The following is a 23857-nucleotide window of genomic DNA, read 5'->3' as shown; positions in this document are numbered from 1 at the left end:
GATGTGTCATTGCTATACACTCCTGATTTTAGCTGCAATTTAAGGACTCCAGGGAGGTACCAGCAGTGCCTAAATCATGAACTCTTTCCTCAACATGCTGTTTCATTTGGGCTGTCCTTCCCTGTCTTGCAGCAGCCTCCAAAATCAGCACCCATGGGGACAGGGGTGATCCTTGGCTCAGCAGCTTCCCCACCCTGGGAGCCAGGAAAGGATGGAATAACAAGAGTGGTTTGCCTTTCCTTGCCAGGAAGGATTGTCCTGTTAGAAAGGCACTGCAGAGGCCTTTGGGAGGTGCTGGTTCAGTTTCTGATCTTTACACATTTCTTGCAAAATGTGAGAAAATAATTCGCCCTGCCTTTTTTTCAGCACTAAACTTCTGACAAAGCAGATTTTGGTGTTTCCTTCTTTTACTCTCATCTTTTTAAAGCACTCCTATTATAAGGGATCCTAAACAGGGAGATTAGCTTTATGTGCCCAAAATTTATTCCAGTGGGAGCCTCATATCAGTGGGGATGTACTGTAGCAGAAATTCTGGAAATATTAGTGACTATTCATCAATTGCTCATGTAATTCAAGGTTAGACATGCACCAGGGCTTTACAAACAGATAAAAGTCAGCCATATTCCTAAACAAAGAATGATCTTAGAAAATTGTAACAAACAATATCTAGAGTGGAGTGAATCAGACTCATACATTTTACTAATTACTTATTTACCAAAAATAGGCATTTGTTGTACAGTCGCATTTGTTGGACAGTCAGAATTATTCATTGATATGGCTGATGGTTCAAAAATGGAAATGATATTATAAATATAAAAATGCTCAATTCAAACAAGATTTTTCAACTCTTACTTTCAAAATCAGTGTGAAGTTGCCAACATATTTTTTAATAGAGGCGATTAAAGAATTAAAGATAGCACTTCTGGTCAACTAAAACATTTAATAATTCTGATTTATTCCACTTACAACCTGTGCTACTGAAAAAAAAAAGTTGAGTTTATCCCAGTGAAAATGTGAGGTAGCAGATATTGAGCTCATCTGGCTTAGAACAGGCAATTAGCAATAAATTTGGCATTTTCTTCTTGGTTGGACTGTACAGCTGGCTGTATATCCATGGGTTTTTTCATAAGCCAAACTACTAAGAAACTGTCTCTCCAGATTTTCAGAGCTTTAGTGCCATGAATGTAAGAGCAAATGTCAAGAACAGAGTCAATTTTCTCAAATAAAAACCAGGGTGTCTCAAGGAGTATAAGGAGCTGTGTTACTGTCTACTTTTCTGACTCAGTGAAGGCTTTCAACTTTCTTTTTTTCTTTTGTGTCAAAGATGGATCGGACTATCATTTATCATGGTGTCATGTTTCTTATAAAAGAGAATGTGGTAATACCAGGATATTTTCACGTTCTTATTTTATTTAGTACTTCACTTTCTGAGTCATTAATTATTTTTGACAACGCCTGTTGTTTCAGGTCATAGAAGCAAAATTAGCAGACTTGGTTCACTTTTGCCCAGAAGTGAACCATTTCTACTGCCAAACAGGTCCCACACGTTTCAATGTACTGATCCTCAGGGAGGAGACCGGACTGAATGCTGGTCAACAGAAACTGAAGGAAGGTTGCAGAGAAGGGAGGAAGGCCAGAGGGATGATTCTCTCAGGAGACCTTCCTGGTGCCTGATTTCCCGGGCAGGCACAAAGGCCTCATTTTGTGTGCCTCAAGGTAATGTCCCCCTGTGCTGTGACAATGACACAACAAAGATGCTCTCTCGGCATAAACCATCCTCTTGCTGACAGAGTCTGAACGACTGTGCGCCTCCATCTTACATAAATGAAAGGGAATGAGGTTATTTTGCCTCTGTAGGTGGAAGGGAGGTCACTCCATGCACACTAGAGCATCACCAACCCGGCCTACCATTGTCCCTCTCTCTCCTCGCTGAGCAGTGCAATGCGGGACAATGAAAATGGAGTTATTTGAAATACTGCCTGCCCACCTTGTGATCTCAAAAAAACCCACATCTCTCTGTTCCCTCTCTTTTGACTGCCACTGAGGTTTATGTTTGTCTGCCAATACTTTTCATCTAGTCTGTACTACGTTTGACATTTTGGAAAAGCAACTATTTTTTTCCTGATGAAGGAAGGAATTGGACACCGTAGCAGCTTTTTGTCATGGGTAGTCCAAGAGAACTACAAACTTGAATTTAGCATGAACAGCATGGACATTCTTCAGAGAATGAAAGGTCCAGCACTAGCCATGTCTTTTTGTTGAATTCCCATCTGAGTGTTCATTGTAATGCCAATTTAAGCTACTGCTACGAGCAAAAGGAATGAGATCAGTAATAAGATTTGCCTCTAGATGAAGCACATGGTGTAAGTCTCTCCTGGAGATAAACACCAGAATCACTGAACTATGAGTATGACTTGTAAAAAATAATGATTTTGTAGCCTCTAGGTCTTCCTGCTGTTTCCACATTAGTAATTGGATCTTTCCAAACTCAAATAGTATTTCAACTGGTGCTGCTCCAAAACAGCTTTGTATGTGTATCTTCTATAAAAAGGAAAGAAATGAACCTTAAAAATATATTCTGTAATAAGGGATAGAAACCTCCTTCTTTCTGGTAGTATTGAAAATGTAGTTAAGAAAACTTATCATGAAAGGAAAACAGGAACATCATTTAGGGGAGACAAAGAATATAAAGAAATCCTACTAATGACTAAATTCAATACAGAAACCTCAAAACTAAAAAATCTATCATAATTTAGTCTGAAATCAAAATACTGATTTCAGATTACAAATGCAGAGAGGGAGTGGGAGAATGGGAGAATCCTACTGCTCAAATACCACTTGTCAGGAAATGGAGGAACCTGACATTTGGTTTGGCTTCATGATCTATGCACTGTCATGCCACATCCCCTAAATACATCCAGATGCAACCAAAGTGGCAATGTGGCATGTGCTGCATGCATTGACTTTATGGCAACAGCATAACCTGCTCACTTTTGGCTGCAGCTTTGGTCATGTTATGTGACTCAGACACACACAGATCTAGACATACTAAGACAAAATCTGGTTTCTTAATGCCTTCCATTTTAAGTTTAGAGATCACCAAGCATAAGGTACCAATATTATATCTACTAACTTAAGGGAAAAAAGTAGCTGGAACCTCCTTTTTTGTAAAGGAGTAGAGGGAAAATGCCAAAGTGGAAAATAATTCAAGGACATGATTCCAGTTATTTATGGTGATATCAGGTTGTTTTGAAATGCTGGTCATAAAGCTGAGCAGCAAGCGAAGACTGTCAGGTCTTATTTCTGTAATATCAAGTTCCAAAATGATTAACGGTACCTTTCCCATCTTTAGTGCCTGTACAGCCATCCAGCGTTCTGCAACTTCAGCTCAAGAGACTGAAATCCCAATGTGGCCTTTGCTCCTTTTCCAGAAAGGTCAGCAGTGCTTGCACCAATGGGAAAATGCTTCACACTCTCCCTGGAAGAAGCTTGGGAAAACTCTTTTTCCCATGTGGGACTTACCCATTTTTCATCTTTTTCAGTGGCATGTGTGAATTTGTTCTCTGCTTATTGGGGAGGGTATTTTTTTCTTGTTGCTGTTCGTTTTGTACCATTCCCATGAGCAGCTGGATGCTGGAGAAAGGATATTGCATTCTAGGGTTTGGGGACTTGGATGGGGTTTGTCAGCTTGTGTTGATATGGTTTATACTTTTCATTCAGACACTCTTTCTTGTTCTTTTTGGAGTGTAATGGACCACAGCAGGCATTTTGAGTTAGGTGTGCTGGGAGAAGGGCAGGCAGCTGGAAAAATAGGAGAGGATGCAATTTAATTTCAGGATCTTCCTCTTGAATTCATTTAATAATTTAAATTGCGTGGGTGTCAGGCAAGGTTGCTTTGAATGCCCAGTCAAGTGGAACTTTCTTTGAGAATACTCTGGAGTTCTTGCACAATATTCAGATGTTTCTTTCAAAAACTGTGAATGAATAGTTTTCCAGGGAAGTACTTTAAGTGTACTGCTCCCTCCTTTCATCCTCACTCATGGACAGAGTTAGTTAAAAGGCACCTGAAAAACAGAATAAGCTCTCACAGCAACTGAAAACATTAGGAAGATATAGACACACATACACACAAAATCCAGAGGAAGTGACTATCTTTAATAAATTATTCCAGTATTTGCAATTCAAATGTTATATTGGTGTGTGAATGCCAGAGAGAGTCCTAAAATGAAAATGACTGGGAAGTCACTGTTTTTATTGCAAACAGAAAGAACGGTACAAGGTAATCAAACAGCATACACAATGAAAAGCAAATTAGATTTCTGAAACTCTTCCTGATTCTACTGGCTCCCATGTGGCACTTGCAACACGAGCAAGCAAACTTGTTTATTTTATAAGTAGCAGGCCAAATTCTTACACCCTCCCCCTTCCCCTAATGCCAATCTAACATCACAGGTGATGATAAATTTATTTAAGAGCTGCTTTCTCAGCCAGCCTGCAAAGGGATGTTACCTCCCTTCAGCTTCTTCCAGTGAAGGGGGTAAGCTAGAGAAAGGAGGAGGGGTGGTCACAGGCAGAATATAATTTTCTGGTTTGAGCTGGGTAAGGGGCAAAATCAGGCACAGCCAGCTGCATTTGAAATGTCTGGGCTGCTCTGAAAAGTCAAGAGTGAGCTGCAATTTGGGTAGTTGAGGAAAATAGAGACAAAGTCCACTGGGGATGTTAAAACATAATTATTTTCCTTTACAAAAAATAAGATACTCTCACATTTTGACCATAATACCCAATTAGATGGGAGAGAGCTAAGAAATATCACAGGGTTTATATCTTGGTAGGGATAAATATGTAAATTGATCACCCTGGACAGATTGCCTGGAAGCCACTTCAATTAGTGGTTCTCATTTCTCACTATTCTTCAGCATTTCCGTCCTCTAAGTATTTTTGACTTTTTAACATCAGGGAACTTGGCAGTGACTCATATAATCTGTGTTCTAGCCTTGCCTCTCCCATCATTTCCCTGGGTGATCCTTGAACAAGTTACTTCATTAATTTTAATTGGATGCTGTCATGAGAAAAGACTTGTCGGGCTGGGCTGTGAGTCCGCACTTATTCAATCCTTGTTCACACAAATTCCTGTTAATTCTGGTGGGAATTTTCTCTGTGTGAAGACTGCAAGATTTGCCCTGACTGCATGTGCTGAAAAGGTGGCAACAATTGGATATGTGGAGTCTGGTCATGTGCAGGTTTATTAGAATCTGCTATTAAAACTTTTCTTGCTTGCCACTTGAACAAATTCAGGCCCTTCACTGGTTGATTCCAACCACAGCAGGCATTCCTAAGCCAGTCTGTATTTCAGACTGTATTAGCAGCTCTGCCTTCTCCATTCAAACTGGGAAAATTAGAATGTCTATGCACTGTCATGCCACATCCCCTAAATTCTTGGCCATGAAGGAAAAAGCAAAAAATTTATGTGTGGTTATTTTTTTAACCTACCATTGTGAAACAAAAACGAACAGGTAGATACAGTTCTTGTCTCCAAACAAAGAGCCCATGAGAAGGTGGCCAGGCTGGCTTCCACTGCAGCAGAAATCCAGCCAAATGTGTTTCTTCTTCAGAGGAGACCAGAGACAGTTTAAACAGCTCTTACAAGATTCTTAAGAATATGGCAAATAAAGGGGATGTGGAAACACTAGATTAGAAGGTGAGTGTGCTTTATTTACATAGCTTTGTAGAGCAAATATTCCTATTATAATGAAAGCAGTGACAGCTTCTGATTAAAAAATATCCTTTTAAACACAGGAGTACTAGAAAAATACAGGAGTCAGAAAAATTATTGGAACTGTGTAAAATAAAGACAAAAATAATAATAATGATAATGTTAATAATAACAATTAGTGGTGGTGGTGGTAGTAGTAGTAGTAGTAGTAGTAGTAGTCAATAATATTAATATTATGTTCTGCCTGGACTCTCTGCAATTCCTCGCACTTTAATTTCTGATTCCTGAATAAATCCATTCAAGCACCCTCTAATCCAGCAGGACTGTTCAGGGAAAAGGTCCCCAAAATGGGACAGGACTGGTCAGGCACAAAGGGTCTCAGCTTTCCTGGGCATATTTCCTGGGCAAAAAAATTAAACACCAAGGATCCAGGAAATATCCCCTTTTCAAATGACACAAAGGGGTGATGGCTCAAAGTTGGACCAAATGATCTTTGAGGTCTTTTCCAACTTAAATGATCCTGTGATTCCATGAACCACTGGTTTCTGTTTCATCCCTTAAAATTCCATGTGTGTTATTTGTTGAAAAGGAAAAATAAATACTTTATCCAAGAGAAAGCAAAATTTTCCCAAGAAGCAGCATGCAGAACAGTCTTCCACTTTAATGAAGATTATGGAATTGCAAGTTTAATTTTATGACATCAAATGGCTGGTGGCTACTACTTGCAGACAGTGATATTATTAAATGTATTTAATCTCGAAAAGGAATTTCACCAGCTCACAGAACACCATAGGTTTGCAACCATTATTTAGCAGAACCACAACACCCTATTAGCTTTGTGTTGAACAGAAAAATACCTTCATTTTAGAAGTACAATCCCTTCATTTTCTGTCAGTGATTTGTGGCGTCTTAACATAGGTGTGCCACCCCTAAAAAGATATTATTTTTCCCAGGATAAAGAGTGGCCCAAAAATTTGTGGTTAAGGGAGTGAGATACCAAGTAACCTATTTCTGTTTCACTAACAAAAAGGTTTCTGGTATAAATAAACAGGAAGAGAAGGAGGAGCAGGAAGCAAGCAGATTTGTATTGAAGCTGGACTTCAAAGTAAAGATAACATTTTCTAACACATCTCTGACCCAGACCCTCAAGGACATGGAGCAGTGTTACTCTGATGCTTAAATAACTTAATAGGTATGGACAGAGATGGTTTAGCAGGACATGTAAATTTGCGTCCTCCAATCTGCCTATGGTTGGTGTGTCGGCTTTGCAAAGAAGAAAATAGACAAGTGAAGTGTAGAAGGGAGGATACAGCGGTACAGTGAGGGAGGAACATGCCATCATGGGGGAAGTGGCTATCCCAGCTCCCATTTCAGGCAGGAGAAAAATCTTCCAGTGGAGTTAAAAATTTCATTTTCCAGTCCATCAGGGAGAAATCCTAAGCAGGAGGATGAAATACTGCTCTGGATGTAATCACTTATTAATATAGAGAGGATTTTGATTATAAACCATGCCCATACAACAATAAAGGCACATTTACTCTGCAAATCCTAGCCCAAGGATGGCAATCTAAAACCTGTGGCCACAGAATATTGTGCAAGAGAAACCTATTTACATTGTAGCTTTGTAGGTTATTTTCTCTTGTGTGTCTGTTCTGCACTGACAGCACCCATGGAGTTGAATATAAAGGAAATCATAAACAACTCTTCAAACTATGCTTCAATCTCTGGATTCCACTGGCATTAAAACCCCTTTCGCTGAACTTCTGCTTTGCATTCCCACACAGGAGAAAAATCCCTTTGCTGGTATGGCTCAATGTTACACGACGTGTTTCTCAATTCAAATACTTTCTCTCACTTTTATTCCTTTTTCCTTTTTTTTTTTTCTGTGCACACTTACTTCAAGGACTATTTCCAGTGAACTGCTGAGGCACAAACAATGTAAATCTTAATTATAGTACAAAGAGTAGGGAGATCCAGCATTTGGCCTTTTCCATACGGTAGCATGTTTTGAAACTTTCCATGTTTGAGGTCCTCTCTCTAATAACAAGGATTATTATGATGTGCCTACAAAGAGATTACGCCAATGAATTACACAGAAGATTAGTGAGAAATCCCATTTCATGCACCCATCAAAATAAAAGCTTTTCCGACTCATTGAAGAGCAGCCTTCCTCCCTCATTGCACCAGATCCTTAAATATCCTGTAAGAGGACTCAAAGAGACCAGAGAACCCAAAGCTAACCTATATTTCCAGCAAACTTCCAACCAATCTGTCCTGCAACGGTCATTTATGCTGACAAACATGAACATGAGTCAGCTCCATGTGTCTCTCATGTACCACCCTGCAAAAACCCCCCAATGTGAGCCAGTGGTGACAGAGTAGAAAAGTTCCTGCTGGTTTCTAGCAAACAAAACACAACAAGACAAATTCCTGCTCATTTGTAGAACCTTAAAATACTTGACAAACAATATGTTCTGCAGCACATCTGGGAGACCAGATATTTTTGTGTTTATGTTGGGGATAGCTAAACCAAAACATGCTCCACTTGTCAGAGGTCCAGGAAGGGGAAAAAAAAAGATTCCCAAGAACCTTGCACTGTAAGTACATGAAAGCCCACCCTGCTGGCTCTTCTCCCTGCTTTGGTTAATATCTTCCAGTAAAATACAGTTATTGCACATCTGCATAGTTTTTTCCATGTCAAGGATCTCAGATTCCTTCAAAAATTGACACAATTCAGCAATCCCTCCCCTGAAGTGCAGCCATATTTGGAATGAAATGTAGCCACTATTCAACAATCCAACCCTGTGTAATAATCCCTGACAGAAAGTGAACAGTGACAAAATAGAACATGTGGAAAAACTATTAGCTGATATGTATTTTTACAATAATTTAAACTGTAAATTGTGGAGAACATAAAACATGTCCCAGAATTTGCTCTTTTTTCTCTTCACACTTCCCATTTGGTTTGCATAAATCTAATTACATTGCAATTGTTCTTCCACCACTTTTTGCTCTCATTAAGGATTCCACATCCAAGTCGAAACACTGCATTAAGCTGCATCTCTTACTTTCATAACTGGAGGCTTTGGCCGGACATCATGGCTACAAAGATCTCCTTGCATTTTTAAGAGCAAAATTTTCCTTCCTTCCTTCCTTCCTTCCTTCCTTCCTTCCTTCCTTCCTTCCTTCCTTCCTTCCTTCCTTCCTTCCTTCCTTCCTTCCTTCCTTCCTTCCTTCCCTTTTTCCTCTCCCTTCCCTTCCCTTCCCTTCCCTTCCCTTCCCTTCCCTTCCCATCCCAGAACTTCCCAGAACTTCCCAGAACTTCCCTTCCCAGAACTTCCCAGAACTTCCCTTTCCTTTCCTTTCCAGCACAAAATTACCCAGTCCCATCCAGCTTAGACTCTTTTGGAACTGATAACCCCTCTGCTGGGTGCAGAATGACTCGGAGGGATGGTTTGTCCTTTTGCAGAGAACTGTGGGGGCACCATTGCTTTTAATGCCAGACTGGAAGGCCACTCCAGCTCTCTCCTCTCTCTTTACACGTGCATGGTAGCACAGCCTAACAGCACAGGCAGGTTACCAACCTTTTGGAAGCAGACACACATTTTCTCCTCAGCAATCAGACACAGGGAAAGAGCAAAAAGCATCTAAAGGAGAGATGGGAGAGTGATGGCCTTGCTGTGCTCGGGAGGGACAATCCACACACTGTGTATTATTTCTGTGACAAGTGTGAATGTGTTTTAAATGTCAGCCGCGGTAGCAGAACCCACTGTCTACACACAGAAGCAAGCAGTGTTTTTGATTTGCTGACACAAAAGCAGCTCCCTTCCCCTCTTGCTCTTCTGAGCAGCTGCTGCCTGGAGTGCATATGAGGAGGAGAGAGGTGCTGCAGCCTGGCTTGCTTAGGAATCAGGTGGAGGAAACGGCTTGGTGAATTCACAGTGGGCTGCTCTGTGGGAGGAGGAGTGAACGTCCTTCCCTCTGGGATAACAGGATTAATGCCAATCCCACACATTTGTGTGTGCTCTGGGGTGGACCTACCCCTTACCATCAGATGGCATGGAGTGGCATCTGCACTGCATAATGTTGTGACCCACTCTGCTTCCCTGAATGTGGGCTTGAAAATGTATATTTATATATATGTGCCTGTATGTGTACACAAATCACACAGACAAAGGTCCTTACACTATTATAATTAATTATTGTTGTGCGTCTGTTATTTTCCTTCTTTTTTTCTTATTGGAAACCTCAGCTAATTGAAACAATATCCAAGTATTTCTGTTATAGGTAGGTCTTTCCAAATTCACAGCTTCAAGAATGTTTATGCCAGGGTTCTTGGTTCTGATCCACTTTTTAAATACAATTTTTTTCCTGAAAATGAAACATACATATATTTATACACACATACAGCCTGGACAGCAAAGTAAGCCCTGTCCCTGAGTAATTTCTTTGACATTTAGATTTGAAAAACCATCTATGGCAATCATCAATGACCATGTGGTAGCCGGGGCCATGTCCAAACCACCTGAGTTTGGACTGCCCTTTTTGCATTCACACTTTGATTGTTAATTCACTCCAGATGCCAACACTTCTCATATGGAAGGATCTAATGCACCTTGCCTGCATGCAAGTCCCTCACAAAAGAAAACCCACGCAGGTTCCCCCTAGGTGACCTTTAAAGATGAGTTATGAAAGATGACTGAAACAATATTTGAAACACTGTCTTACTCATAATATTTTCCAAACATTGCATGGAAGCTGTGCATTTCATATCATAATAGTCCAATAAAAACTATTAAGAATGCCAAAGATGAATTATCCTTTTAAAAAAAGAATCTGATACTGACATGCTGCACTTCTGTGCATATAATGCATTATCAAGATTTTCTGATGTTGCCAAGGAAAAACTTTATGTTAAACATGAAGTGTTTCATCCTCATACAGAGGATGAAACTGCATGGAATTCCCAGGATGAAACAATAGGGCTTTTGGCTTTTCATCTTCAGTGATGAATAACTAAGAAATTTGGGGTCAGACCCACAAGGGCTTGACACATGCTTATCTTCATGTATAACTCATGCCTGCAGGTCACTGCAGCATTTGGCCCCTGACACACTTGTTTCAGTGCAGAATCTGTACTGTAAAGCCTGGGATGTGAACTTGTCCTTGCTGCAGTCAGTGGGACGTTCCCTGGGAGTTTATGTGAGCCAGCAGAGCGGGCCTGTAAGGGCTAAATTAGAAAATGAGCTGCTCAGATGTTGTGTACTTTAAAGTAGTGCCTTTCTGTAACTTCAGAAGAGAGAAAAAAAGATTCTTTGAATGACAGCTTTATCCTATTTTTCATTACTTTACTATTTACTGTGGAATTGTCCCAAATAAAGCCCAAATGAGGTTACCATTTTAGGTTTCTTTATACCACATTAAGCAAATGATCACTACTTGGATTCTAACCATCTTTTGTATTTTTATATACAGCTTTAACTTTGAAACCTTGAAGCAGTACAGGCTTGACTGGGAACAGTGCCACACTTAGTGGCATTGAATCCTAACACCAATTCCAGCACAGGTTTGGGCAAGAGTGATAGTTAAATCACCTATCTTCTGTTTGGTGTCACCCTCCACACTGAGACAGGTACTTGAAGTTTACACCATAGCAGAAGTCATGATTTTAAACAGTTTTTATTTGATGAGACAGGAGTGTTAGAGCAGGAAGACTTGTAGATATTTTAGAAAATAGAAAGTGTCTACCAACACGCTAAAATATAAGATGGTTTTATTTTATATTTACTGCAAAGAAGAGCCACAAAACATCAGGCAGATGATGATGAGGCTGTTGGGACACAAGCATTTGGTTGCTGCATCTGGCACTAGCATGGAATGACAGAATCATTGATCAGTATTTAATTTTTATTTCTTGTCCTAATTTGCATTTCCCTATTACAGCATTTCAGCCCTGTGGGTTTGGGATCTGACCAACAGCCCGTTGAAAGCTCAAACCATTAAAAGTCCAGCATTTCTCTCTTTCCTCCAAAATATCAAGCAAAAATAAACACCCTCCATCCTGATCTTTCTCCTCACACGTTTATCCACTGGAAAACATCTGCTCCTCACAAAATAGGCATGAGTACCACAGAATTGTTTATTTCATATTTAGAGGAGACTCTGGCCATAGCTTTTCCCTTGGTCACTCACAACTGTGAAATGGGTGAGGGTGAGAGTGTGTCACTCTCGCAGAAAGAGAATAACAGAACAAAAGGAGTAGTTGAAGCCTGAGTTCCTCACAGGAATGACTTTGAATCTTTGTGTATGTGTGGGAAGAGCTTCCTTGATACCATCTGCTTGAAAAGAAAGAGGAAAAACAAATGAAGAACAGGGAACAGAACAGCTTTTTGCCCTTGTACTCTTAAGGTTTAGTAAAATGGAGGAATCAGCAAATTGTACAGGACTGTAAGAAGGAAACAAACAGATGAACTGGTGGTCCACCATTTATTTGCTCTGTAATTATTTTATGAAAAAATAACAGCAGCCCACCTAGCCATAAGGAGGTTGGATTTAGTGTCTGGAAGAGAATTAGTCCCCATGGGATGGTGAAGCCTAGTTTAACACAGCCGTGTAATGAGACATCCCAGTATGAGAAACTGGCACAAGCTGGCAGGGTATCTTCATTCCTGTTTGAAATTGTTGAACTTAACAGTTTTTATCTGCTAATGTGCAGAAGGCCATAGTTTACATTCCTTCCTGATCTGAGAAGTACATTTGTGATTGTTCCTTGCCACGTGCAGTGCCTGTGCAGAAAGAGCACTCCACCTGCTAGGAAATTCAAAACATGTAGTTCTATACAAGTCTCTGAATTAAAATGTGTCAGGGAGAGAGACCAGGGTTAAGAAACGATGCTTTACTTTCTCCAGAACATAATTATAGGGAAGCAGTTCAGAACATTCAGATTAGGTTATCAAGCAGCCTAATTTAAACACGGTCCCATCCTCAGACAATAAATAATGTACATGTGGTGGGCATGAGTCATCACTCTTGCAACAGTGTCTGGAGCTTCCTACTTTGCATGATTTATGCATTAAAATGTAAATGAAAAATCCTTTTTTCTTATAATGTGAATTCATGCGAGAGGTCATTTATAGACATCACTGAGATTAGCTTAGAACTTCTCTGAGGTCACAACCACCTGTTGGGCTCTGGAGGTGTGATGAAAAGGAAGGAGGGGGAGAAAGGGAGGCTTTAGCCATCTTCTGAGGGCTGAGCCCTCAAATCAGTGTCTGTGCTCCTCTTGCCCTCTCGGAGCTGCCTTAGCCTTTGTCTTGGAGCCGCGGGCTGCAGTTACAGCAGCGAGGGGCCGCGGGGTGCGCAGGTGAGCTCGGGAATCGCTCTGAGGAGCCGGGAGGGCTCGCACGGCGCTGCCTCTCCGCACGTCCGCTGCTTCACGCAGTATAAAAGCCAGATTTCCACTGCTCTAAGGATGTGCACTTTCTGCAGCGTCCAAACTCCGGCTGCACCGCCAAGCCCTGCCTAGACTGGGCTAGTTTAGTCTCTAGTGAGACGTGGGGCAAACTCAAGGGCCGTTCCCAGGCGGAGGCCGGGGTTCTCCCGGTGCTCCCTCCGTCCCTCCCGCCGGCAGCACCGCCTTCCCGGCCCGGGCAGGGCTCTCCCATAAGGAATTTTCCTAAGGAACCCCGCAGCAGGTGCGCGTTCGGCCGCAGCTCCCTGGGCAAGCCCCGCTGGAGGCAACCGGAGGACGCGGCGCCCGCGCTCTGATCCCTCCGATTAAACCATGCCTGGAGGAGATTGCTTCTTAACAGGCTGCCGAATGGACGCTCGCAGAGTAATTTAAAATCACCGAATCTCTATTTATTAATATAATGCTCTTAAAATTGAACGTACACTTAATCCCCGGTGCCCTCGTAACGACTGGGAGGGGAGGGCGGCGTACGGGAAGGGGAAGAAGAAGAAGAGGGGAGCGGGCCCTGGTCTGAGCCGGGCAGGGACAAGCGGCTGGCCGGGAGCCCTGGAGAAGCCGCCTCACTGTCGCCTCTGGCCCAGCCGCCCGCTCGCTGGTGACAGAGCCCAGTCTGCCCGGGGCAGGCCGATCCTTGTGCACCGCAGAGCGGCACCGCACGGCTCCGCTCCGGCCGCACCCGCCCTGCCAGCGCCCCCTCCCTCATCCATCCTCGCCCCAGCTCAGCAGGGAGGGCGGCGGCACCGCAGAGCGCCCCGGCAGTGCCGGCAGCGCCCGGGCGGCGCATCCCGTCCCTCCCCGGGGAGCCCCGCAGGAGCAGCAGGGCAGGGACAGGGCAGGGGGAGCGCCCCGCGCCCCGCCAGCTTTCACCTCCATCGGCGATGCCGCCAGCGCCGCGTCCGCCCCCATGCCGGGAGGGTACCGCCGGGCTTTGCTGAGGTGAGTGGTCACCTCCGGGCAGCTCTGCCTGCCCCCGAGCCGGGACAGGGCTCCGCGCTGCGATGTCCCCGCCCGCGGCGAGCAGCCCGCTCCGTGCAGGACAGGAGCGCCGGGGGCTGGGGAAGTTTCCCTGCGGGACAGCGGAGCCAACGCTGCGAGAGGCGGAGCAGCCGCCCCGGAGCTCCAGCTGCGGCAGGGGACGCGTGTGGGAGCGGGGAGGCACCTGGAGAGCCGCCCCAGGTGGAGTGAGAGCAGCTGGTTCGAGCGGGGGTGGGGGGAGGAAGAGAGAAGGTGGAGAAGCGGGCGGGGACAGGAGGGGATGGGGGAGCCGGGGAAGGAGGTGGCAGCAGCTTCTGTGCATCGGTGCCTCGTCCCCCCGCTCGCCGGCTGAAGCACCGTGCCCTGCTCCCCGAGGTCGGAGGTGCCGGCGCTGCCTTCCCCGGCCACACGCCGGAGCCGCGCTCTCCTTTGTGGATTCGCCGTGCAACTATCGGGAAAAGTGGCTGTGCGCGGGCAGCGACTTAGCGCAAGGTAAGAGCTGGCGTGTCTGTGTGTCTGTCTGTGCGGGGCCGGGCGGGCGGCGGTCGCGGGCTGCGCTGCTCCGTGCGCTGCCGGAGGTGGGCGAGCACCGTGCCCGGCTGCAGGAGCGGAGCAGAGCGCCCGGCCCGGCTCGGCCCGGCCCGGCCCGCGATGTGCCGTCGCTCCCCCGCGCAGCGCGGTGGCAGCAGCGCTCGGGAAACTTTGTGCGGTCCCCTTTGTGCGCGGGGAGCCGCGGCGTGTGCGCGCTGCGCTGCTGCTCGCCCCGAGCCAGCGGCCGCCTGCGCGTCTGGCTGCGCTCGGCGTCAATATTTATTTACAGGGCTCGGGTATTAATCACTCATGCCGTGGAAAGCTCATTAGCGGCGACTTGTTTCCATGACAACGGGACCCCTCGGAGCCTTCGGGGTTATCTGATTGCCCGATTTTCTCTCTTTTCTTATTCGTACTAGTACCGTGTTTTGTCACCGGGGACAGAGACAAGCAAATAAACCCTGAGTGATCCTGTGGCCCCTCTTTGCTTTTTCTCCAACGCTCCACAATTTCCCCCCACTTAATTAACGATACGTGGATGTGATTGAGCAAGTGTGAGAGTTATACAAGGTTTCTTAGTATTTGTTCTGCTGCATTACCTCGTTCAGCTGTAAAGCTCAAACTGAGCCGTGGTCTGACTTGTCTCGTGTTCAAAGTACTCCTGAGACATGTTAGTACTAAAAACTGATGATGTTACTTATCTTTCTGCTTGTGTGTCATTTGGCAGAACAGAACCCTTTGAGGAGCTTCATGTTGCAGTCTCTGCTACAGCTGAGCTGGGAATCAGTGGTGACTTCTTCTGTAACTTTGTCATCATGCTGTGGTGTGACCTTGACAGGTCTCTTTAACTTCTTCCTACCCCACTCTGCTCAGCAAAAGGGAATGTCGTTCACTTGCACTTCTGCTCCGAGCTAATCAAGTAAAGCACTTTATCTAAGATGGAGTAGTGTTAAAACCGAGTATATGAGTGTATTGTCCTCAGTTACAAGGAGTGAACATATGTTATATGTTCCTTTTCCTTAATGGTAGAGGTAAAAATCCTCCTTTTTAACTCCAGTCTTTACTTAACATATCAGAGTCCCCCTGCTCTTCAAAAGATGTGAACTGTTACCATCCAGCTGAAAACAGTGGTTCTAATGCCATGTTTTAAAATGCTTTCCTGGGTTAACATCTTCAGAATCAGGTAAAAACGAGGGTCTTTAGCATTTTGAAATTTGTAGGAATATCCACTGTTACAAAGAGTGTACCTCTAGTGAGAAGATGCAGGAGTAAGGAAAGAAAATGCTGTGAAACTGAATGACAGTCTTGATCACTTGCCTTAGCATTGCAACCTGAGAAGGGACTTAAAATCTTTTTTTAGAGAGAATGAGCAAACACACACTTTTAACTTAACTGTATGCTAGGTTAAACATCTGAAACTCTCCTGCAAATTTTCATAGTTTTGTAAGAGACAGTTTAATATAGTGTTATGTTGAGAAGCATTGGGAGTGTGTAAGGAATATTTTAGAATACTCAGTTCTGAAATACTGCCCGAGAGACGTTCAGTTGTGACTGTTTCAGATTACAGGAGTAGGAAGTTATAATAGTAGGGGAACTTCTGTATGAAGCATACATTCTTTCTCCTGTCTTGAAACACTCCTTCTCAGTGAATAAACTGTTATAAAATAACTGTCTCTATCATGTTGTGAGAAAGAGTCTATCCTCAGCTCAGTCCAGCAAAGTGCTAAAACATCTGCCTCATTCCAAATGCATGAGAGTAGACAAACCACTTTTTGAAAAAAGTTTCAAACTTTTACTGAAATACCCTAAAGGTATTGTTACTGAAATACCCCTTGGCTTTTGTATTCTGTTTTTTAGCAACTCAGTAGTGAGATACCTCTCTGAAAATATTTCTTATGAGTGGAGGGCCATCACCAGCCCCTAGTTACCAGTAAAGTAACTTAATGACAATCTCATGAATAGAAAGAAAGAATAAAAATCTTAGTTGTCATTTTGTCTCCTTTGGATGTCATTGACTTAAATTTCCATGCTGAATAATTACATTTTTACTACTTAGTGCTGCACAGTCAATAGAAGAAGAGGGAAAGTGATTTACGTTTTACTGTGTGCTTCACATCTCTGAAGCTCAGCCTTTTATTATTGGTAGTAGTAAGAGCAACAGATATTACAGTTCATTTTTCAGACTCTAAGTGCCATGAGGAGAGAGAAAAAAAAAATCTTAATTTTAGTTTTTAAGACTGATAACAGGCAGCAAGAAAGATAATTTGTAACAAGCCCTTATTACTTTTATAGATATTTTCAAAACAATAATCACTTAAGGTTGTGAGAAGGCATCTGAGTATGTAAAGCTGTCACTGATAAAGGGGATTTGTTTCAGGGAGTGGGATAAAAGTAAATAGATATGAAAGCTAAGTCTATAAATATGGACAATGATATTGGTTTGCATTGTGTTTTACTCAACATTATATCAAAGTAACTTGGATATAATGCACACTGTTTTTTCATAAACAAAAATGCTTCTTATGGTGTTCATATTCAAGATACTGCAAATTGCTCAACCAGCCTATTGCTCAAACTTTGCTGTCATGTGGAAATAGACTTAATATTCTTTGTTTCTCTGGTGTTGGAAGTCCCACACCTGGGATGAATAAGTACTGGACCATTATTTAGAGGAAGCAGTTGCGCTCCTTTCTTGGTAACTGATCTGCGCTGGCCAAGTCACTTTACCCCTCTATTATAACTTTTCCCTACCCCATTAATCATCATCATTCAGGGCTGCTTATTTGGACTGTAGAGTTGTGCCATGTGCATGTATTGTGCCCAGAGAGATCTCTGGGGAAGCAGCAAAATGTTCGTGCAGCACAATAACTAATGGTAGTCAACATTTTTCCTGTCTCAGGCCTTGGTCACTGGCATCTGCACACCAGTGAGATCAGTGTGAAGATGTTGTGAGGAATTACTTCCAGTGCTGGTTCCTTAACATTCATTTTGCTCAATATATTTGAAGGAAACAGATTTCAGAGAAAAAGTTCACAGATCTGTACTCCAAAGACCTGACAACAAATCACTGCTTTTCCTGTTTGCTGTCAGGTCGGATGTGCTGGTTTTCTGGATGGAAAAATAAAGCCATTATGAATTTAAAACAGGCATATTGGCAGCAAGGGGCTTGTGAAGGGCAGAAACCAGCACTAAATATCCAAAGTGAATTTTTTTTTTTGTGTATGTGTGTTTGGTTTTTGGTTTTTTTCTGCTTTTAGGAGAGGATTGGGCAGGTGAGTTTCTAGGTATACTTTTTGAGCTTATAAAATGCACAACCTCATTTGACAGGAGCGAGTAATGGTGTTAGGAAGGTATGAGAAATGTTTCTGTAATTCCAATTAGGAGCTCAGATGTATTCTTTGTACTCTTCTGTAAAGTGTTTATACTTCAAATGGTGGTGTACTTGATTTAGCTATAGGGTTTTTAGTTTGGTCTTCATTTCAGAATCACCCTAGTAATCAATACTTCAGATAAACCAGTCTTTTAGATTGAGGCAGGATTGTTTAGTATGAAAGGTTTGCCGATGAAAACCTGACTTTTAAAGTGATATCTCTTATATATGGTAGACTAAATTCTGCTTTTCATCAGAATTTAATGGCCAAACTTAAGATAAAACAAAGACTGTATTTTTGCATACCAGTGGTAATGTAAAACTTTCCTGTTTCTGTCATTTTATTCTTTTAAAAAATGAACCTTTTTAAATGTGAAGATGTAAAAAAGCTCCTTTCCAGCCTTTCACTTACTCACCATATTTTTAATGAACCATATATAATAATTTCAAAATTACTTAGGCTTTTAAGGCCCAAGTTTGAAACAACCCAAATAAATCTGTGTTTTAAAAAATGCATTCTGGAGGGATGCCTCTCCCTCATCTCTGAGATGCCTGATTATTCACATGCTGAAACTCCCAAGTAATTTTGGAAGTTTTGGACCTTGGTGTATTTGCTACTTGTAAAATAGAGATGTCAGCTCAAATTACTTCGAAATTCAAGTCTCTCCCATACCTGTATTGCTCAGTGATGGGTTCAGCAGCACCTCAGCCATGAGATGCTGCTGCTGCTCTGCCTTTTCAGCTGCCAGGACGGGCTGGCAGGGGGAAGGAGCCAGGGACTGAAATTCGGATTTTCCCTGGGGATAAGGCAGGGAGAGGCCTCCTGTCGGCATGTGCTGCGGCCCTCCTGCTTCTCCTGTGGGAGTCCCTTGATTTGCAGGCTGACCTTTCCACGCCAGTGAAGCTTAGCAGGCCCTCCCAATTTTCTCACTTTATGCCAAGATGTCTGATGTTGCAGACAGGGAGTCTGTTCCTGCTCTATTTGGAGGCAAGGGCAGAATTCTCACAGATTTCCATAGGAACAAGATGTATTCCTAAACATACTTCAGTAGCTAGAAAGAAACTTCCTAATAAAGAACCAGGCTCACATAACACAGAACATGAAACATTGTTCTGAGCTTCACTTCAGAGCTCTTAGCAGGAACAGGTCTGCAGAGCAAGCACTGCAAGCAGCAAATCTCAGGGTATTCCTGTCAGCAAAGGATTATCCACTCTCATCCTGCCCAGAGAAACAACTGAGGCTTCAGCAGGTTACTGATAAAATCTTATTTATTCTAATGGATGCCATTTGAGCCCCTTAGGTGATATCAGGAGTGAGCAGTGAGGTGTGATGTAGTAGCTGCTGCACAAAGGATTTGCTATATCAACCAGAAAAGGCACTGGGATTTCAATTTATCTGAAGAAGCAAAATGCCCTCTCTCCTCCACGCTGGTGTGGGAGACTCTTGGAAGTTACTAAGGAAAACTTTGGAATGCAGTTTTGCTGCTCTGAGTTGTCGTGCTCTAGCCAGACTGGTTCCTAACTAAAACTTTTTTCTTCTTCTTTATTTGGATGGGTTTTTTTTTTTTAAGGTGGAGATGTTCCAGCCCTCATTTTACTGACATTCCCATGTTGCTGTTTGACAACAATGAATCCTTTCCTGTTACAGGCTTTTTCTTTAAGAGGGGTTCAGATGAATCACCTAAAGGCTGTTGGAGGCAAGGATTTCCAACTGTAACTCTTAGATGTCTGTGATTCCTTTCTTTCCCGAATCCACGTCTTCCATTAATTTTGCCACTAGAAAGGCACTGTTCTGCCAAATAGAGCTGCTGGCTGCAAGGAAGTGGTGGGAAGATATAGATTAGTACTTTTGCCATTTGTGTTGCATTACCATACTTGAGAGCCTCCAGGCTGCTTTTTCACACAATTTTCAGCTTATGGTAGTCAGAGTATAATTTTCTCTGGTTATCTCCCATCTTGGACTGGTTTGTTTTTGTGGTGAACATTTGGCAAAATGCATTTTTCCCCATGGTGTCTTAACAGCATCAACATTTGTTAAATTCTTCTTTACTTACTGCCCAATAGTTAGTATACTTATTAAAATTTAAAAAGCTTTGTCTTGTAAAGCATGTAGCATACGTACTTTTTCCTTATGTCACTTTTCAGGTAATTACTTTTTTAACATTTGAAAATATAGACAGAAGTCTGGAGAGATTAACTTTTCCAAGGAAATTGCATCCACTTCAGACACTTTTTCTTGAATGGCAAATGTAAGCGTTCAATATGCATTAAACTCCAGAGTTAAATTAGGGTTCTTTGTTCATGTCTTGTTTCAGTATGACCATTACATATCCCTAGACAGAAAGTTGCCAAGATAATAGACCAAGCTTCCTATCCTCAAGTTACAAAACATTTCTATTTCTAAAGGTACAAATATCCCAAAATGCAGAGCTTGAACACAAACCTGATTGAATGGTTTACTTGAAAGCTGCAGCCCAAAATTTCATAGTCCTAAAGAACATTTTACCCCAAACCAGGGAGTTGTCAAGTGTGTGTGAATGGAAATGAATGGAAACTGAACATCTTCACAAGGTGGGTTTAATTTCTATTTTGTTGTGAAAACAAGACATTAATTCTTTGAACATTCATACTGTCAGTTAAATTCCCCTTAGTGGTAAAGGAGCCCTGACCTGAATAAAACACTGGTTCAGTATTTGGCTTCTTGGGCTGGAATGCAGAAGTCATGAGAGAAATCAGTGAGTGGTTGCTCTGAGTACTGAAACCAATTCTCAGAGCAAGTTCAATTTAATGCTCATTACCCTTTTTAATTGTGTGGTGTTTAAGAGAAATTCATTGTGATTCTCTGTGAAGTGTTGTGATGTGGCAACATTTTGTTGATTGAGATATTGCTGGAAATTCATTTTTAGAAATACTATTGGCAGGGATTTAGAAGCCTGGGCTCCAGCCAGGAAGTGAACAATCACTGGAGCCAGCTCTGTAGGGGGTTTCTATAGACACACATTGGAGATTTGTTAATTATTACTTTGTGCTGCAGTCCCTCTCATCCCTGTTTGGGCAAATCTGTGAATTCTTGTGGGAAATCGTGTAAGGGGCTGGCAGAGGGATTGCTGTAGTGCAGGGACATTGGCCAGTGGCACGGAGCCACATCCTGTCCCACAGTCCCTTCAGGCAGGTGGTGAATGGAAAGGTCCCATGGCCTTGGTGCTGTTCTGCTTCTACCCCGTGTTTTTTTGACAAGTAGTTCTTCTGCTGGAAGATCATCAGGATGCACGAATCACTGTGCTTACCTCTGCTGCAGAGATCAGGCCCTGTCACTCTTCTTCCCATTTCCCTTCCTTCTTTTCACTGTTCATCTTCCAGCTAGGGTGGGTCAAAGGCAACTCCTTGAAATTCCAGAGGGTTTGTTTACCTCAGAAACAAATTTTACATAAGAAACCAGCTCATATTGTATATTGCTGGTGGTAATTGCTATTTAGGACCATCATACACAGAACTATGTTGATAAATTATGAGCTTGTCTTGCAACAAGTCACCTTTATTTTAGAGTAGAAGGGCACAAGTGAAGAGTTACTGAACAGGGTTTTCTTCAGTAGGAAATAACTGTTTTCAAGACAGGTATCCTACTTTTGCAAGTCCATGGCCAAATTCCTGTTTATTTGAATGTGAGTAGGGTCAAGCTCCATGTGCCTGAGGGCTGCTCTTGTGAAAGTGGACCCTTGCTGAGTCCACTCTGCTGGAACTGGGATGCACTCGTGGGCAGTAAGCTAAACATAGCAATGAGAAACTAATGAGGAAGGAAAATGGCAGCAGTGGTACTACTTTTGCCTTTCTGCTCTTTATCACTGGGCCACGATCTCATTGCAGCCACAGAGAGATGGTGGGAATAGAGTCAGGGATGGCTACATTCCTTCTAGGAAAGCCAGGGCAGCAAGGCAAGGTGGTGGAGCTGCTGTTTATGGGAGAGAGTGACTGGAATGTGCTGACCTCTGCCAAGGAGTGGGTGAGGAAGGAGTCAAGAGCTAGTGTATGTGTGAGGGTGACAGAGCACTGGAACTAGCTTCACAGAGAGGCTGTGCAGTCTCCCTGTCTGGAGAGACTCCAAACCCACCTGGACGCAATCCTGTGGAACTTGCTCCAGGTGATCCTTGGGCAGGGGGGTTGGGCTGGATGATCTCCAGAGATCCCTGCCAGCCCCATCCACTCCCTGTTTCTGTGATTACATTTCCACGCTTCTGTGTCATGCAGTCCATTAATTCAGTCTTTGTTAGACAGTCTCTTCTTTCTCATAGTGACATGTTAATAGCAGGGAAAGTTCTATCCATCATTACTTATTTAAGCCCTAAGGCCAGAATCTGAAGTTTGCTGCCTTTTTTTTTTTTTTTCTTTTCTAAAATCTATTGGACAAGAGAGAAGTTAATTTGGATGTACATGCACACATAGCTCTTCTTAAAATTAATTTGCATTACATGTGTTCATTTTGTGCTTCTCTATTGGTCTGCTCTCTGTGATGAGAACTGCAAGCAGGTTAATGCTTATAGCAAATTTTGGTTCAGTTTTTAACCTTTATTACTATTCCCTATCTCCACCTAGCTTCTCCCTAAACCTTCTGAGTTTGGACTGCAGTGGGAAATTTTCAGTAGCATAAGCATGAATTCAAGTGACTGAGAACTATTAATAATGCAATTTATTCCTTTGTGTTGAATATAAATAACATTGCTCCAAACTTACTGCAATGATGGAAATTAAATACAGAATAAGCATGTTCACAAGACTTCACAGTTTGAAACATTTAAGGCATTATTTTTCTCTTTTGATCACTAAAATTTAATCCAGTAGTCTTAAATCAATGGTTGTTATAGAGCAACCTTAAAGCCTCAAGCCAGAGCTCCCAGCATGGTTTTCAGGAGCACCCTGTACTGTGCCTGTGTCATAGAATGCCCCAGATCTTGGTACCAGTTGCTTTTCAAGGAAAGATAAAAGAGAAGCAATATTCTCAAGGAAGTCAACACTTTTCTTAAGGAGGATGTGTTTATATTACTGTCTTTTTTGATAATTAGGCACAGAAGGCAAGCAATGTTTTTATTACCTCCTGCATATTTCAACAATTAAAAACTCTGTATAAAATAAATAATGTAAATAAAACTGTAATGTGATCACTCACCATCAAAGCTAAGATTTCTCATTAGTTTCTAAATTTGCTCTACCTTCCCTGTTCTGTGTTGTCAGCCTCTATCCTTTTTCAGATGGGCTTAGGCAGGCAAGTGGAAATCTTGTAATTTGCTTTAGTTACCAAAGGTGGGATTGACTGTATTTTGCAGTTTACTGCTGCCATGGGCTGGCTGTCCTGCAGGTGCCAACAAACTTCCAAAATGAGCCAGGCTTCTATCTCAAAAGTATTTGTTGCAGTCTTCTTCCTCCTTGTATCTTCCATGGGAAATGGCCAGTAGCAATGGTTTTGTTTCAGGCAGTGCTGATCAGAATTTGGAAAATAATTTTCCAGTTTCCTTTGCTTTTTCCTTTCCTTTTCCTTTCTGCCTGGTATGAAGTAACTGTTCTGGTGTTTTAGTTTCAAGCATCAAAACCAAACAAATGTTTAGCCCATTTAAACATTAATTTCTTTTCTCATTTTCTTCCAATTCAGCTGCCAAAACAACAAAAAATGCCTGTTAGTTGCATGACCCTTATGGATAATTGGTATCTGGCACAGAGGGGCCCTCCACAAGAACGTGTTTTTTCCTGTGAATTGAGATGCTGAGCACAGATATGATGAGTTTGTTTCCAGAGCCATCATCATTGC

At 42.6% G+C, this 23857-nt stretch overlaps 1 protein-coding gene across 4 annotated transcripts in view; it reads left to right on the top strand.

Annotated features, from left to right (window-relative positions):
• Nucleotides 1–14035: 14035 nt before the first annotated feature.
• Nucleotides 14036–23857, top strand: part of SHISAL1 (shisa like 1) — a 73635-nt gene continuing 63813 nt past the window's right edge. For 2 of the 4 annotated variants that reach the window (XM_054282130.1, XM_054282127.1), the window contains exon 1: nt 14455–14651. The gene's annotated coding sequence lies outside the window, so the exon portion shown is untranslated. Of the gene's footprint in view, nt 14121–14454; nt 14652–15529; nt 15610–23857 lie in introns of those variants that run through there. The other 2 variants (XM_054282128.1, XM_054282129.1) reach the window with 2 other exon arrangements.

The sequence above is a fragment of the Melozone crissalis genome, unplaced genomic scaffold, assembly GCF_028551555.1.
Source record: "Melozone crissalis strain CALT ecotype California unplaced genomic scaffold, PUWL_Pcris_2 ptg000033l_1, whole genome shotgun sequence".
In the NCBI taxonomy this organism is placed as follows: domain Eukaryota; kingdom Metazoa; phylum Chordata; class Aves; order Passeriformes; family Passerellidae; genus Melozone; species Melozone crissalis.
The sequence above is the reverse complement of the archived record's forward strand: the minus strand, read 5'-3'. Positions and strand labels throughout refer to the sequence as shown.